The sequence below is a fragment of the Xenopus laevis genome, chromosome 2S (genome assembly GCF_017654675.1).
Source record: "Xenopus laevis strain J_2021 chromosome 2S, Xenopus_laevis_v10.1, whole genome shotgun sequence".
NCBI lineage: Eukaryota > Metazoa > Chordata > Amphibia > Anura > Pipidae > Xenopus > Xenopus laevis.
Genome location: NC_054374.1, coordinates 46,828,249 through 46,843,342, shown reverse-complemented (window position 1 = coordinate 46,843,342; position 15,094 = coordinate 46,828,249).

Below are 15,094 nucleotides of genomic sequence, written 5' to 3'. Positions count from 1 at the left end.
AAAGGGAAAGTTATGCCAAAAACATGTTACATTGCTGATTTGAGCACTTTTGCTATTTGTTTTTTATTCTGATTTCATTTTCCTTATATTTACAGTTTTACATTGCTAGTACAGTACCATATGATTTACACTAACTAGAATGTTTGGCATCACCCCCCTGCCATGTATTGAAGAATCTCTTATCCCTCTCTGATCCCTCTCTTCTTCCCATTTCTCCCTGTCCATTCCCCAGTTAAAATAGCAATCTTTACTTGCTTTCTGATTTTATCAAAATTTGCATTTGTGTCATTTTAGGTTTTATTACTACTTTGTGAATAAAAGTAGAAATAACTCAAATGAATAAAATTGTGGAAAACAAAAGTCTAATGTGAATTATGAAAAATGTGAATTAAGTCTAAAAGTGTTATGCAAACCTCTCAGGTTATAAACGAAAGATACAATATTGTTGACATTTACAGATGCTGTATGTTATAATCACTGTATGTACTTCTGAAATCAGAGACTGGCAGGCAGTAGGGATGTCAATGTGCAAAACTGGTTCTTGCATAAAGATTTCCCAGCCACCATTTGTGCAAATTGCTTTCAATTATACTGTATAACTGTATGCCACTACTGTAATGTATGCCACTACTGTAATGTATGCCACAGTAAATTAAATTATTATATCATACATATTCGTGCCAGAGCATCTCAGAATATAATTATATTTAGCAGATATAGTACCCATCGCATAAAAGCCTGGATAATAAAGTCTATAAATTTCATTCTTAGGTCAGTCTTATTTAACTGCTTATGTTTGTTTTGTTGAAATAAACACTATCTCAATTTTTCATCTTGGGGTTTAATCCAATTCTCCAGATCTAATTAACATTTAAGTCAATTCAATACATATTCACAAACTTCAAAACAAATAAAAGCTGTTCAGTAAGCAAAAAAAGTATAGTAATGTGATATGTGCTAGCTAGACAATCTAGGGATGAGTCATACGCAGTAAAATTAAAAAAAAAAGAGAAACTGTACAGAATAGACTATCTTTAATCTATTGACAAGATAAAATTGCAGGTATAATACTTGTTAATTTTGGACCATTAAATATCCCAGGTTACAGAGAAAAGGGGTGGTTTACAATTAACCAAACCTTAGTCAAGTGCTTATTTATATATAAAGGTATGGGATCCATTATCCAGAAACTCGTTATCCAGAAAGCTCAGAATTACGGGAAGGTTGTCTTCTATAGACTTCATTTTATCCAAATAATAACATTTTTTAAAAATTATTTATTTGATCTAAGATAAGATATAATTAATCCGAATTACAGGAAGGTAATCTCTTATAGACTACATTTTAATCAAACAATTCACATTTTTTTTTCTTTTTCTCTATAACATTAAAACCATACCTTGTACTTGATCCCAACCAAGAAATAATCCTTATTGTAGGCAAAGCAATCCTATTGGGTTTAATTAATATTTAAAATATCTTTTTTTTTCAGTAGACTGTATGGAGATCAAAATTATGGAATGCCCCAAGTCCCAAGCATTCTGGATAACTGATCCCAAACCTGTAGTAAGTAATGTACTAGAAATGTATGTATTAGAAAATATAAGGATATTGTAAGTCACAGATTATGATCCTATAAAGGCATCAGGCTTGACCGCATGTGAGAACACAGTGGGTATATACACATAGGTGGTTATTTATCAAAATCCAAAAGATTCTCACTAATTTCTGAAAACCACTTCAACCAAACCCGCACAGACTTTTCCACTCTATTTATCAATACATTTTTCTTAAAATTTCTTGTGCAGCAAAAAACTCAATAAAATTGTGAAAAAATCCATATCATACAATTTTTTTTGATTTGTTGCTGAAAACTGCTACTTTTTCGGATTTTACGACTGAAATCTCAGACTTTTTTGGATTAGGTGCCTGAAACCTCAAAATCTTCTGATCAGTATGTAGGGATGTGAAAATCTTAGACACCCTTACACATTACAGACAGGCACACCCCTAGTAATATGGACACCTCAGTGGGTCCTTATGGGGACCTTGTGCTTATGTCAACCCTGCAGTTCTCACAGTGGATGCTAGATGGCACTGTGGTATAATATGAAAAGGCTTGAAAGCCATGAGGTAGAGGCCATTGCTGCTGAACCTTTCCTATGTTAGGCCACAGAGGTTAGGGATGGTGGAACTCAGCCTGAGCATAGTGAAGTGATAGTTATACCCTTTAATAGATCACTCTAGGAGTGATAGATAGGGTATGTAGTTGAGCAGCTCAAAGCTCCGACGAGGATATTAGAGGGATTAAGATCCCGGGTATTACTGACCCCATAGTAGGACCTAAGTGTTAAGCTCAGGGAAGTATGAGTTTCTGAGTTCCACTTAAGGTAATCCTGAAGATTGGGGAAATACCTTCCAACAAGCTGCATTGTTTTCTACATGTACTCTTTACTCTTCAGAGAGTTGTTCTATATTAATACAGTGAGTATGCCTTGTTACCTTGATTAATCTCTGTTTTATTCTATGTTCCATGCTCCATGGTGAACTCTAGTTTTGGGTAATAAACTCCGTTCATTGTTCAAGCAAATAAAACTACTGGCGCCCAATTTCTTGTGCATTGCACAGTTACAGTTACACTACACCCTGCCTCCACCCCGCTGCGAGGGCTTACCCCTGAGATAGAGAGCTCATCTGTGGTCTCAGCCCACAAAGGAAAGTAGCGTAAACTACCCTCTCATAAAGCAGTTTACTATAGCCCTACAAGTATATCAGTTAAACATCTGCCATTGACTTCTACATGAACTTGGCAGGTCTGAGTTGGAGTACTTTTTTTTCAGACTTTTAGCACCATTGGCATTTAATAAATTTTGAAAAAGTCAAGGTTTTTTTTCTACGAAAAAATTGTGTTTTTCCACTTTAAAGTGGACCTGTCATCCAGACACAAAAATCTGTATAATAAAAGTCCTTTTCAAATTAAACATGAAATCCAATTTCTATTTTTTATTAAAGCATTCATAGCTGTTGGGCAGACAATTACTTTCACTTTCCATTCAGCACTTCCTAGATGTCAAAGCTCTCCACACATTCCCCCTTTCTCTCCAACTTTTAATTGTGTAGCCAGGGCATGGGGATGTACAATCGAGTCCCCCATTCTGGTGCACAATTAATATTCTGAGATGATGCAAGGCTTGCCTTAATAATAATGTCCACAAAATGGCTCCTGCCTGCTTGCTATAATTATGAATTCCCAGACTGAAGGAAACAAGATTCAAATAATTTAGGCAACTACTGCAGGCACAATTAATTTGACTCATAGCTGCATTCTCCCTCTTTATTCGATGGTGAGTCTGCATAGTTTTTGTTTAACACAACATTTTCTCAGAGGGAATTATATTTACTATGTTACCCTCAATATTCTGGCATTCGTGCCTTTTGTGACCATGATGAATGAAATCAATATTTGCATTGATTTTGTTTCCCTTGTTTTTACAATAAATGTAGAGTTTAATGAAGGATTTGAAATAATAGCATACAAATCTACTGATTTGTTTCCCTAGGAAACCACTAAAGAAAAATCATCAAACATCTATTATCAGGGGAATAATGAACTCCTGTATACTACTTGTACTATTTATTCATGCCTTGTTTTTCATGTTAATGCTTTGTAATGTGGTCTGTTTACTAAATCACAGTAAACTTCTTTGCAAATGAATCTTTGGTCTTTCTTGTGCTGATCTGTAATATAAGTAACATGTATTGTTTATATCAAAACACAAGGCCAAGATAAAAAGCAATAAGGGAGATTGTGAGAGCATCCCACGGCTAAGTAAAAATATATAAATGCAATTGAAGTGACGCTGATCTGGCCAAATTAGCTACATGCAAACAAAAGAGAGGGGATTGATCAACGGACATTGCTTGGTTCCCTGTTCTGTATAAAATGAAGATAAATCATTATAGTAAGTGTGAATGTTTTATGTAAACACTTTACTTGTGGTACAGGTATGGAACCTGCTATCCAGAATGCTCAGGACCTGGGGTTTTCTTGATACACATCTTTCCGTAATTTGGATCTTCTACTAGAAAATCAGGTAAACATTAAATAAACCCATTAGGCTGCTTTTTCTTCCGACAATGATTAATTATATCTTAGTTTGGATCAAGTATAAGATACTGGATTATTTGGATAAAATGTAGCCTAAGGGAGATGGCCTTTCTATAATTTAGAGCTTTCAGGATAGCAGGTTTCCCAAAAATGAATCCCATACCTGTATATAATTGTTGTATAATCATCTCCAAACAGAGTTGAGCTGGTTCTACTTAGGATCCACCAAAGTAGCTAATATCAGGGTCCACTATCCCAGTCAGTTATTCTTGCATGCCAGAATTAATTCCCCCCTTAGTTTATCATTTATTTATACAGCACAAACACAAATGTACAGAGATCCCACATTCATTTATTTAGATGCAATGCATCTGATTATAATTTTGTATTTATCAAATAAGTTATTTTATCACCTTACAAATATATTTTTGCCATATGCCTTGACTAGTGATGAGCGAAATGTTTCGCAACAAATATGACGCTCATGGGGGTATATTTATCAAAGAGTGAAGTTTCACCCATTGATAAATGTTCCTTTCAAAATCCAATAGAAATGAATTGAGAGCTGCGCAATTTCACTCTAGTGGCGGAACTTCCCTCTTTGATAAATTTACCCCATAGACTCCAATGGGTGAAAAAAATTTGAATGCCATAGACTTCAATGCATTTTAGCAAATTTTTGCGGTTTCACTAATTTTTGGCCAAGCGAAACAGGTCAAATTCACCCATCACTAACCTTAACACAAGAATTTGCTACTTTACACTGAAAACCACAATGCATTCAAGACACCACTGAGAAAAGTTGGACCTTCGGAATCAATTAGTGGGCCAAATTAGGCTGAACCAACTGTATGGTACTTGGGCCAACAATTAGTTTACATGGAGGGCAGACCCATGCAGACATCTGTAGTTTATTTCAGTGCTCAGTACTGTTACCTATCTACCAATCTAGCGGTCTATTATTTATCTCTGATACCCGATTTGAACCAGTGCTGCTCCTGCATACACTCCACCCCATTTATAATCTAAATTGCCCGGGCATTTCTTACATTGCCTACATAGAACGTGTACCCCGCATTAATAATTGACCCATTAAATCATATAATGGTTATTGCCTCTGGATCTTTTGCCTTCATCTATCATTAGGTTGATTTAGGGACTTTAACCTCGGTTACCTTTTGGCACATGGCAGTTTTGACTGTCTCTGTACCATGTGGTAGGCAAAAGAGATATGTCTTTAGGGAGCAAAGGAGGAGGAGCCTTGGATCCCCCATCCCTGGTACCTCTTGTATTCTCCAAAATGGTTAGCACCATTTTGCAAGTGGAGAGGGTGAGGTAGTTGCCGGGTGGCCTAAGGTATCTGGCCAGCTTGGCCCGGCTCAGCTCTGTACTTTCAGGTTCAAAGCATAATCCCAGGTGCCGTGTTTTGGTGGGGGGGGGGGGCAGAATTTATAGACTTTTACTACTCACTGTATGAACTTGAGTATAGACAGGGGAAACAAGCTACATATGACAAGTCATTTGTAAACTTCAGTGAGCAGGAGACTTAATCACTGTACAGCTTGCTTGACTTAAATTTACTAAACACATGAAATATATATTTTTGACAAATAGCATCCAGCATCCAACTAATGAATTAATAGCATTCTGAAAAATTGCATTCTAAATATCAGGCTTTTGGCTTTATCCATTTTTTTTTCTCTAATTCCAAAGAAAACGAAATTGCCTTTAAAAGCTTCGTAGGATTTCAAATGCTAAATGTAATTTCCTTTAACTTCTAAAATTACATTGCAGCCTAGGATGGCCTTAGGAGGAGGGTCTTTGTAAATTGAAAGATTAAAACACAAAATTATGTTTGTGCAGCATTAAAAGGTTAGACCGAAATAAAAATACATTACTGGATTTTTAAAGCAGATAAATAACTTAAAATCATTAGTCAATGGCAAATGCTTGGAGTGCTGTTCTTGTGTTTTAGGATTGAATTACAAGCAAGCGCTCGCCGTGTGTTAGAAATCTCTTTTTACCAAAACAGCTGCGCCAGCTGCCACGTCCCATTCAAATTAGGCAGGCTCTCGACTTTCATTAAAAAGAACAGCTGCACATCTTCTCTTATCTGGGCAACCCTGCAAAGGCTGAAAGAAGCTTTTATAACCCAAGTCAAGTTGATTTAATGCCGATTTATGTCACTCTCCTAGCATTCAAAATATAAACAGCAGTACTGTACTGTGAAACATATATGTAGTAATGGGCAAATTTATTCGCCAGGTGTGAATTTGCGCGAAGGACACCGGCGTCAAAAACGGACACCAGCGTCAAAAACGGACGCCGGCGTCAAAAACGATACGATGGGGCAAATTCGCCCATCACTACATATATGCCATTTCAACTGGATAAAAGATGCAGCTTAAAGAAAATAGACAGTCTTGCTTTGCTACAATGCAGAAAATATATTTGAAACATTTCACAAGCCATGGTGTTTGATATGATCGGTATTGGTACAGTAATAATGAAAATTGGATTATGTATCAGCGAGGTTCAAACAAAGAGTTATGAAAAGAATTCAAAAATCACGTAAAAAACTAGAAGAAATTAACAGAGCAGATTTATTGAGAGAAAAAAATAAAAAAGAAACAACTAAAGAACAATTAGGCCTGACATTCATAACTTCCTATACTCTGGGAGCACAGGCAATAAAGAAAATTTTAAACAGACATTGGAATATCCTAGAGGGTGATGAACTCCTGAAAGGAAAAATCCCTCAAAAACCTAAAGTGATATATAAGAGAGCAAACAACTTGGGCCAAATGTTAGTTCGCAATTTTATCCCCACGGAGAGAACAAAAAATAAGAAACAGAAGGATGAATGGAAAGGTTTCTTTCCGTGTGCACTTTGTAAGGCTTGCAAATATGGGAGCAAAAAGATACAATTTACATCAAGGGGCAGATGTATGAAGGGTCGAATATCGAGGGTTAATTAACCCTCGATATTCGACTAGGAACTAAAATCGTTCGACTTCGAATATCGAAGTCGAACGATTTAGCACAAATCCTGCGATCGAACGATCGAAGGATTATTCCTTCGATCGAACGATTAAATCCTTCGATTCGAAGGATTTTAATCCAACGATCGAAGGAATATCCTTCGATCAAAAAATCTCAGGCAAGCCTATGGGGACCTTCCCCATAGGCTAACATTGACTTCGGTAGCTTTTAGCTGCCGAAGTAGGGGGTCGAAGTTTTTCTTAAAGAGACAGTACTTCGACTATCGAATGGTCGAATAGTCGAACGATTTTTAGTTCGAATCGTTCGATTCGTAGTCGTAGTCGAAGGTCGAAGTAGCCCATTCGATGGTCGAAGTAGCCCAAAAAACACTTCGAAATTCGAAGTTTTTTTAATTCGAATCCTTCACTCGAGCTTCATGAATCGGCCCCCAAATGTCAGAAAGAGAGAATGCATCATTGAACATTGTATCAAATGTACAACACAAAATGTGATATACTGTTTAGAATGCCCTTGCGGCCTCCAGTACATCGGAAAAACAAACAGAAAATTGAGTCACAGTGTGTCAAGACATTTTAAGGAACATCATGATCAAAAGGCAAAGGACTTAAAATTTTGGGGTATAAGCGTAGTACAACGTAACTGGAGAGGAGGGGATCTAGTAAGGAGAACACTTCAGGAGGAGAGCAAGTGGATCTACAAAATGCAAACCTTTACTCCACAGGGGTTGAATATAGACATAAATTTAAGAGCATTTTTATAAATGATAAAAATACACATAAGGGAGTAAAGAAACTAATAAATAAATGCACAAAAAAAGTAAGGTATTATAGATGGGGATAAGAAATACACAAAGATAGATAGAACCCTGGAGAGCACTAATTATGAACAGGGGGATCATAGGAATTATCACAATTAAGTTAAAAATAGCATAAACATCACGAGGGATAATAATATGTCAAAATTGGTGTCAATTGAGGACATATCTAGAAATTTATCACTGGATACTGAAGGAAATAGGGGAATAAAACACTATTATTCAGTTTGAATATTTAGGACAATTAACTAGAAAATAATTTTTAAGCACAAGGCACTTTTAACTTGGAAGTATCATGAGGAACTACAATTCCCATGAACCTCTGTAATTACTATTCGCACAAATTGTAAAGTGTATGTAATATTTGTAAAGTAAATGTTGTAATCCACTGGGAGTATAGAACTGTATAAAGTGTTTATTAATAATGTGGGAATGGAGAAGCCCCCCGAACTAAAGAGAACTACTAATCTCCATGACAACCCACGAAGTAGAGAAAAACCAAACGGAAACTGCGCAAAGGAGGAAGTGACCACGCTGGAACGCAAGAATTGGAACGCATCGGTCAGGAACAGGAGCGGTTACTGTGACACTCGAACGGAGCGGCTTTTTAAAGGAGAGACAGGAACCCACATGGATTATGCCTCTGAGGAAGCTGACAACAGCGAAACGCGTTAGGCAAGGGTGAGTACACATCGGTCCATGAGAAGCACCACGAGGATGTCTAAATTGAGCCGGCAGGACCATCCCCTGGGACTATTGTAATCATTTGAACTGGACTGAATGCGAAAAGCCTAAGGGGGTTAAATGTGAGTGCATATACTGCTGATTTTAATTGTCTTTTTAATAAAACGTTATTACACTATCTTCGACTTTTATCCCTGTTCTGGAGCCTGTAGAGAGTGTCAATTTGGAGAAAAGATCAAAGAGTGAATCTGCTACATGCACAATGCCACAGGAGTGGTTTGTAAGTAGGCAATTTGCCTAAAGGGTGGAGGTGCTTCGAACTCGGAACACATTTTTAATTGCTGCACAGGAAAATACCTTTCACTTTTGTATACTTACCCCTGGAACGTATTCTTTTTCTAAACTAATAGTTGCCCAAAAGGGGAGCACATTTGTTAATAAGCCATTTTGAACACAGGGTGACATCCCATTTAAATGAACGTATTACGATATGCTGGATTTTTAATTTCTGTTGCCACAGGCACTGATCACCCTATATATATTTCTTTGTAAATATATATACTCGTTTAGTAATAATGAACAGTAGGGTTTCTGCAAAATTAGCAGAACAAGGTTATTCTGGTAGAAAGTTGTCCAAGGTATGTGTAGTATAGTTGTAGCAGAGTTACACTTGTGGGGCAGTTGAAATGCTGATTATTAGTTAGCCATGTAGTGTGTATCTTAGTATTAACAAATTAGGGGTTGGGGAGCACCATCCATCAAGTACAAAGAAAGGTGTGCAGGGTCAAATAATGATTAATATAAACAAAAGAGAAGAAAGAAATGACCCATCCAATTGCACCACCCCATTCAAGTATTGCCAAACTCAAGTGAAGTAATTAATAAAACTTAACTTTTAATGAACTATTAAAAAATAGTCTAGAAAGCACCATTAAAAAGAAGGTAAAGGTAAGGAGGCTGGTAGACTAAAAACCAGGGGGTTGGAGGGGTTTTCTGAGTCAGAAGTGACGGTTGGTTCAGGAGAGCTGATGTATAAACAACCAGCACATTGTTAACACTATATATCTGTACGTACACCAGTAGTGCCCCGCGTGCAGCCACCCCTTCACCCACTTCAGAATCACTCCCTTCAGGTGTGCGGGCGAATCGCTAAGGATCCGATTAGCAAGCCTCAGTACATTTAAATCGTTCCAGAACTCTGTGTATTGGAGTATTAGCTTCAATTGGTAAACCCACGGATCGTATATTGAGCCAACCCCTTCACCCTCAAGAGTCCCCTCCCGATCCGATTATCCCCGTGATAAATTCTTTGTCCCTACCAGACGCCTACCTAACCAGAGCTAAAAGTGCGCCTGACGCGCGTTTCACCCGCCAATTTGCGGGCTTTATCAAAGGCATTTGCAGAGAGCCGGTATTGTGCACATATTTATAACCACGGAACGGCCGGTATGAGTTTGAATGAGCCAATCAGCAGGCTCCAACTCATTATCGGCATCACGCCCCAGCAGCCAACCGGCGCACTGAGCGTCATCAGAGGAAAATGACAGGCAATGACACGGCCATATGCTATAGCTATTTGCCATTCACAGCTCCTGATACCTTGTTCCTACTCGTTATGTAGTATGCGCTGTGCAATGCGCAACATTGTAACAACTGATGCTCAGTCTCTCAAATTGGAAACGATGTGACAGACAATGTTGCAACGGGTAGGAAGATGTAGATTAGAGAATAGAAACATTTATAGCATAAGTGGCTGTCCCTTATCATCCACATCGACCTATGTAAAATACTCTAGCCATATTAAAGAGCCCAAAGGCATATGGAATATGACGGTAAAAATACGATTAGGACATATTAACCATCCAATCTCATAAATATAAGTGTGGATCGTAGATATAGATCATAACAGTTGCCTATTATATTGGTGACTAACCACCATCTACTGTGACGGTTACCAAAGAATAAAGTATAATATTTACAATTGATGATCACAGTTAGGATACGAGGTCTTGATAGCAGTATAGTTACTATGAGAGCAAGTTTATTGGGAGAGATGGTCAGGGTATTACTTAATTCAATGCTTAGACCCTGATGTATAAGGTAGCAATTCCTCACACCATTAAATAAATATATTCATTGTGATGCTCTCATTGAGGCCGTTGGGGCTTAACGCATTCATAAGGAATATCCACTCGCTCTCTCTAGATAGAAGAGCTGTTTCGAGGTCTCCACCTCTGATACCCAAAGACACTCTCGATAAGCCCATTGCTTTTAAGCCAGAGCTTGAATGGCACATCGTTTCCAATTTGAGAGACTGAGCATCAGTTGTTACAATGTTGCGCATTGCACAGCGCATACTACATAACGAGTAGGAACAAGGTATCAGGAGCTGTGAATGGCAAATAGCTATAGCATATGGCCGTGTCATTGCCTGTCATTTTCCTCTGATGACGCTCAGTGCGCCGGTTGGCTGCTGGGGCGTGATGCCGATAATGAGTTGGAGCCTGCTGATTGGCTCATTCAAACTCATACCGGCCGTTCCGTGGTTATAAATATGTCCACAATACCGGCTCTCTGCATATGCCTTTGATAAAGCCCGCAAATTGGCGGGTGAAACGCGCGTCAGGCGCACTTTTAGCTCTGGTTAGGTAGGCGTCTGGTAGGGACAAAGAATTTATCACGGGGATAATCGGATCGGGAGGGGACTCTTGAGGGTGAAGGGGTTGGCTCAATATACGATCCGTGGGTTTACCAATTGAAGCTAATACTCCAATACACAGAGTTCTGGAACGATTTAAATGTACTGAGGCTTGCTAATCGGATCCTTAGCGATTCGCCCGCACACCTGAAGGGAGTGATTCTGAAGTGGGTGAAGGGGTGGCTGCACGCGGGGCACTACTGGTGTACGTACAGATATATAGTGTTAACAATGTGCTGGTTGTTTATACATCAGCTCTCCTGAACCAACCGTCACTTCTGACTCAGAAAACCCCTCCAACCCCCTGGTTTTTAGTCTACCAGCCTCCTTACCTTTACCTTCTTTTTAATGGTGCTTTCTAGACTATTTTTTAATAGTTCATTAAAAGTTAAGTTTTATTAATTACTTCACTTGAGTTTGGCAATACTTGAATGGGGTGGTGCAATTGGATGGGTCATTTCTTTCTTCTCTTTTGTTTATAGTGTGTATCTTAGCTAGTTTCTAATTAGCCAAGCAGCATGTGGATATCATTTAAGTAAAAAAAATACAAATCAGTATTAAAGTAGAGGGGTAAAAATTCAGCTAATTCCAAAATGTACAAAATAATCTGTTTATCTTTTGGCTAGTTACAGTGGTAAAAGTGCTTGCTTTTTACTACAATCAAATAAAAAAAAAACCACACATTTGACATATGCAAAGAAATAATTGAGCCCTCTTACAACAGGCCATACTGTAATTGTTGTTATGTCAGCAGCAAAAAGATGGCCATAGAAGCAAAGGTAAATTCTCGTACGATTTGCGGACCATGTGTGGATCGTACCATTTGGTTGTTTAGTCGATCGTACAGGTTAGAAGATTTATGTCTGCAAATGAAAATATCTCTGCATGTATTGTCTATATCTATAGGTGATTGTCACTTCTATTTGTTGGATATAACTTTCATATGATTGCTGTCTGTCAATAAATGGTCAAAACTGGCTGATTTATTATTTTTACTACTTTATTTAATTTTAATGGTTAGCGGTTGGTCGGTAGATTGCAATGAACAATTGTTCGTTGTACACTAGAATAAAATCTGCACTTCTATGGCCAGCTTTATTTTCTTATTATAAAACCATTGACCGGTTGAATTTTCAACAGAACATAGAAATCTAAAAGGCATCGGGATCATCTATGCCTGTAAAAGACATATACCTATGGAGTGCCGTGCAAGTTAGAATAGCAATAAATTAAGGCTTCCATCATTTTCAGCGTCAAACGATCATCATCAACTTGGTTATTCGTTACTTTATTACCTCAGAAAACAGGAAGAAATGGTCTTTCCCTATTAAAATAAAGGCCTAAAATTTTTACCATTTTAGAATGGCATTTTCTTAAAAAGTTATAACTTGTGGCAAGTCATGCAGAGAAATGGCAGAGTTAACATCCATTAACCCAGCAATAAACTATATAAGTGACACATCAAACAAAAATCAATATTCCTAATCTTAAATACCAAATAAAAATGAACTTGTTATAAACACAAAAGCTTTCAGTCCCTTAAGTCTTGCTTAAAATTAATTTCATTTAGCACCCTAAGTACATTATCATATGAATATTGCTGCTCTCCCTGCATTAAGCTGATTCTCTTTTTTGCTTCTGAATATAATTAAATATATAGTATATAGGAAGGTTATTGGAGCCACCCCCCCCCCCTCTTTATGATAATTTCTTACCCAACATCACCATCCTCTGCTGTTCCAGAATTGACTGGTTGTCAAGCTACTGAAAGATAGTTAACTAGCTGGCTGGTTAAACACTGTGGGGCACATTTACTAAAGGGCAAATTGTGGATGTTTAGTTTAAATTTTGCAAAAAGACTATTTACTAAAAAGTGAAGAAGACAATTCACTAGCAAAAAACTTCAGGGCTGGAGAACTTTCGATCCATTTCGGCAGCCAAAAGTGAACGATTGTTAATCTGCAAATGTATCAAAGTGTAAACTTTTTCGACAAAGTCTATTTCACCTGGTTCTACCTGGCGAATTGTTAAAATGAAGTTACTTCCTCGACATTACTGTCAGTGACATCATATCCTGTATCCTGTTTTATGATAGTTTAATGTGGGATTATGTTTAAAAGTTGTAGTTGTTAAATATGTTATTCACACTTTTTTCACCATCGAAGCTCATACCACATTTGTTTTAGGGTGGGCTCATATGTAGGACAATAGAGAATCTCTTTTAATCTTTATTAAGACATTTTTAATAATAAGTGGCCACTTCCAGCAATTTCACCATCACCAATAAAGACATACAAATGACCTGTATGTACCCACCATATTTAAATTGGCTTAAGCGTAAGTTATACAAAGTTTAACTAGGAAGAAAGTAACATTATAGAAAATTTGCTAAGAAACTTTCACACTGACCAATTTTCACTAGTGAAAATATGGCAGCTTTAATTTGCTGGAATTAATTTTCACATTTTGATTTATACCCGTAGTCATAGGGAAATAATGTCTGACATAGTTTCATGAAGTATGGCAAAGCTTTCCGAAGCGAAAACTCTTACCTAAGTAAATGTGCCTCTGTGAGAGACATTTCAGCACCCTAAGGCCGTCTCTCACTCTTGCCCAAATTTTAACATCAGCCTTCTCCAAGGGTACACCGTCTGTAGGTATGGACAAGAGAGTTGAGTCAAATATTTTGATAAACACAGCAAAACTCTGTAATGGCAAGTGTATGCAGGGGCGATCCTGGCCCCCCTTTCCCATGCGCTTAACATTTTGCGCCTGAGGGGGTCCAGGGGGGTCCACGAGGGCGGCAGAGAGGGCCAGTACGCTAGCACAGAGAGCCTAACTGCGATCTCTGCACTAGAAGAGCCGAATTTCCGCTTTGAAAATTCGACATTTTTGCCGCCCCTGGTACCTAGTGGGGCGCTGCCGTCTGAGGCAACAGCCTCAACTCGCCTCATTGGCGAAGCGCCCCATAGTGTATGATTTGGAAGCAATAAGGTACCAATAAAAGCATTGTGGAAGAATGAGAAATACTTATGCACAGGTTACACAATAAGGACTAAGGATGAGTACATTTTTTTCAAAACACAATCAATTTTTTTTGAGAAAAAAATTCCCATTGTTCCAATGCATTTGGCGCAAGAAAAACACAGGAAATAATGCCCATTGGCTCCAATTCATTTGGTGCAAGAAAAACACAAAAAACAAAAACATCAGCAATCTGGCAATAGAAATAAACGCAATGAAAAAATACCCTTGATTCCATTGCATTCTGCAAAATGTTTGCAGTTACCTGAATTTTTCAGCTGCTTTACAGATTTTTTGGCAAAGTGAAACAGGCCAGTTTTGCTCATCACTAGTCAGCATAGTTGTGGCATGGTAACTATGAGCAGTTTAGAGCACAAGTATTTTAGAGTACATTGGTGCACATTTGCATCTTTTCACCAGTGTAAAATTTTGATAATACAGGTATGGGGACCTGTTATCCAGAATGTTTGGGATCTGGGATTTTCCTAATAAGGGATCTTTCTGTAATTTGGATCTTTATAACTTAAGTCAACAGGTAGGTGATACATTATCTAGAAACTTGTTATCCAGAAAACTTTGAATTACGAAAGGCCATCTCCCATAGACTCGATTTCATGCAAATAATCCACATTTGTAAAAATTGTTGTACTTGATCTATACCAAGGTATAATCAAGCAACACCAACCTATTGGGTTTATTTAATGTTTACATGATTTTCTAGGAGACTTTAGTTATGAAAAACCAATGTATGGAAAGATCCGTT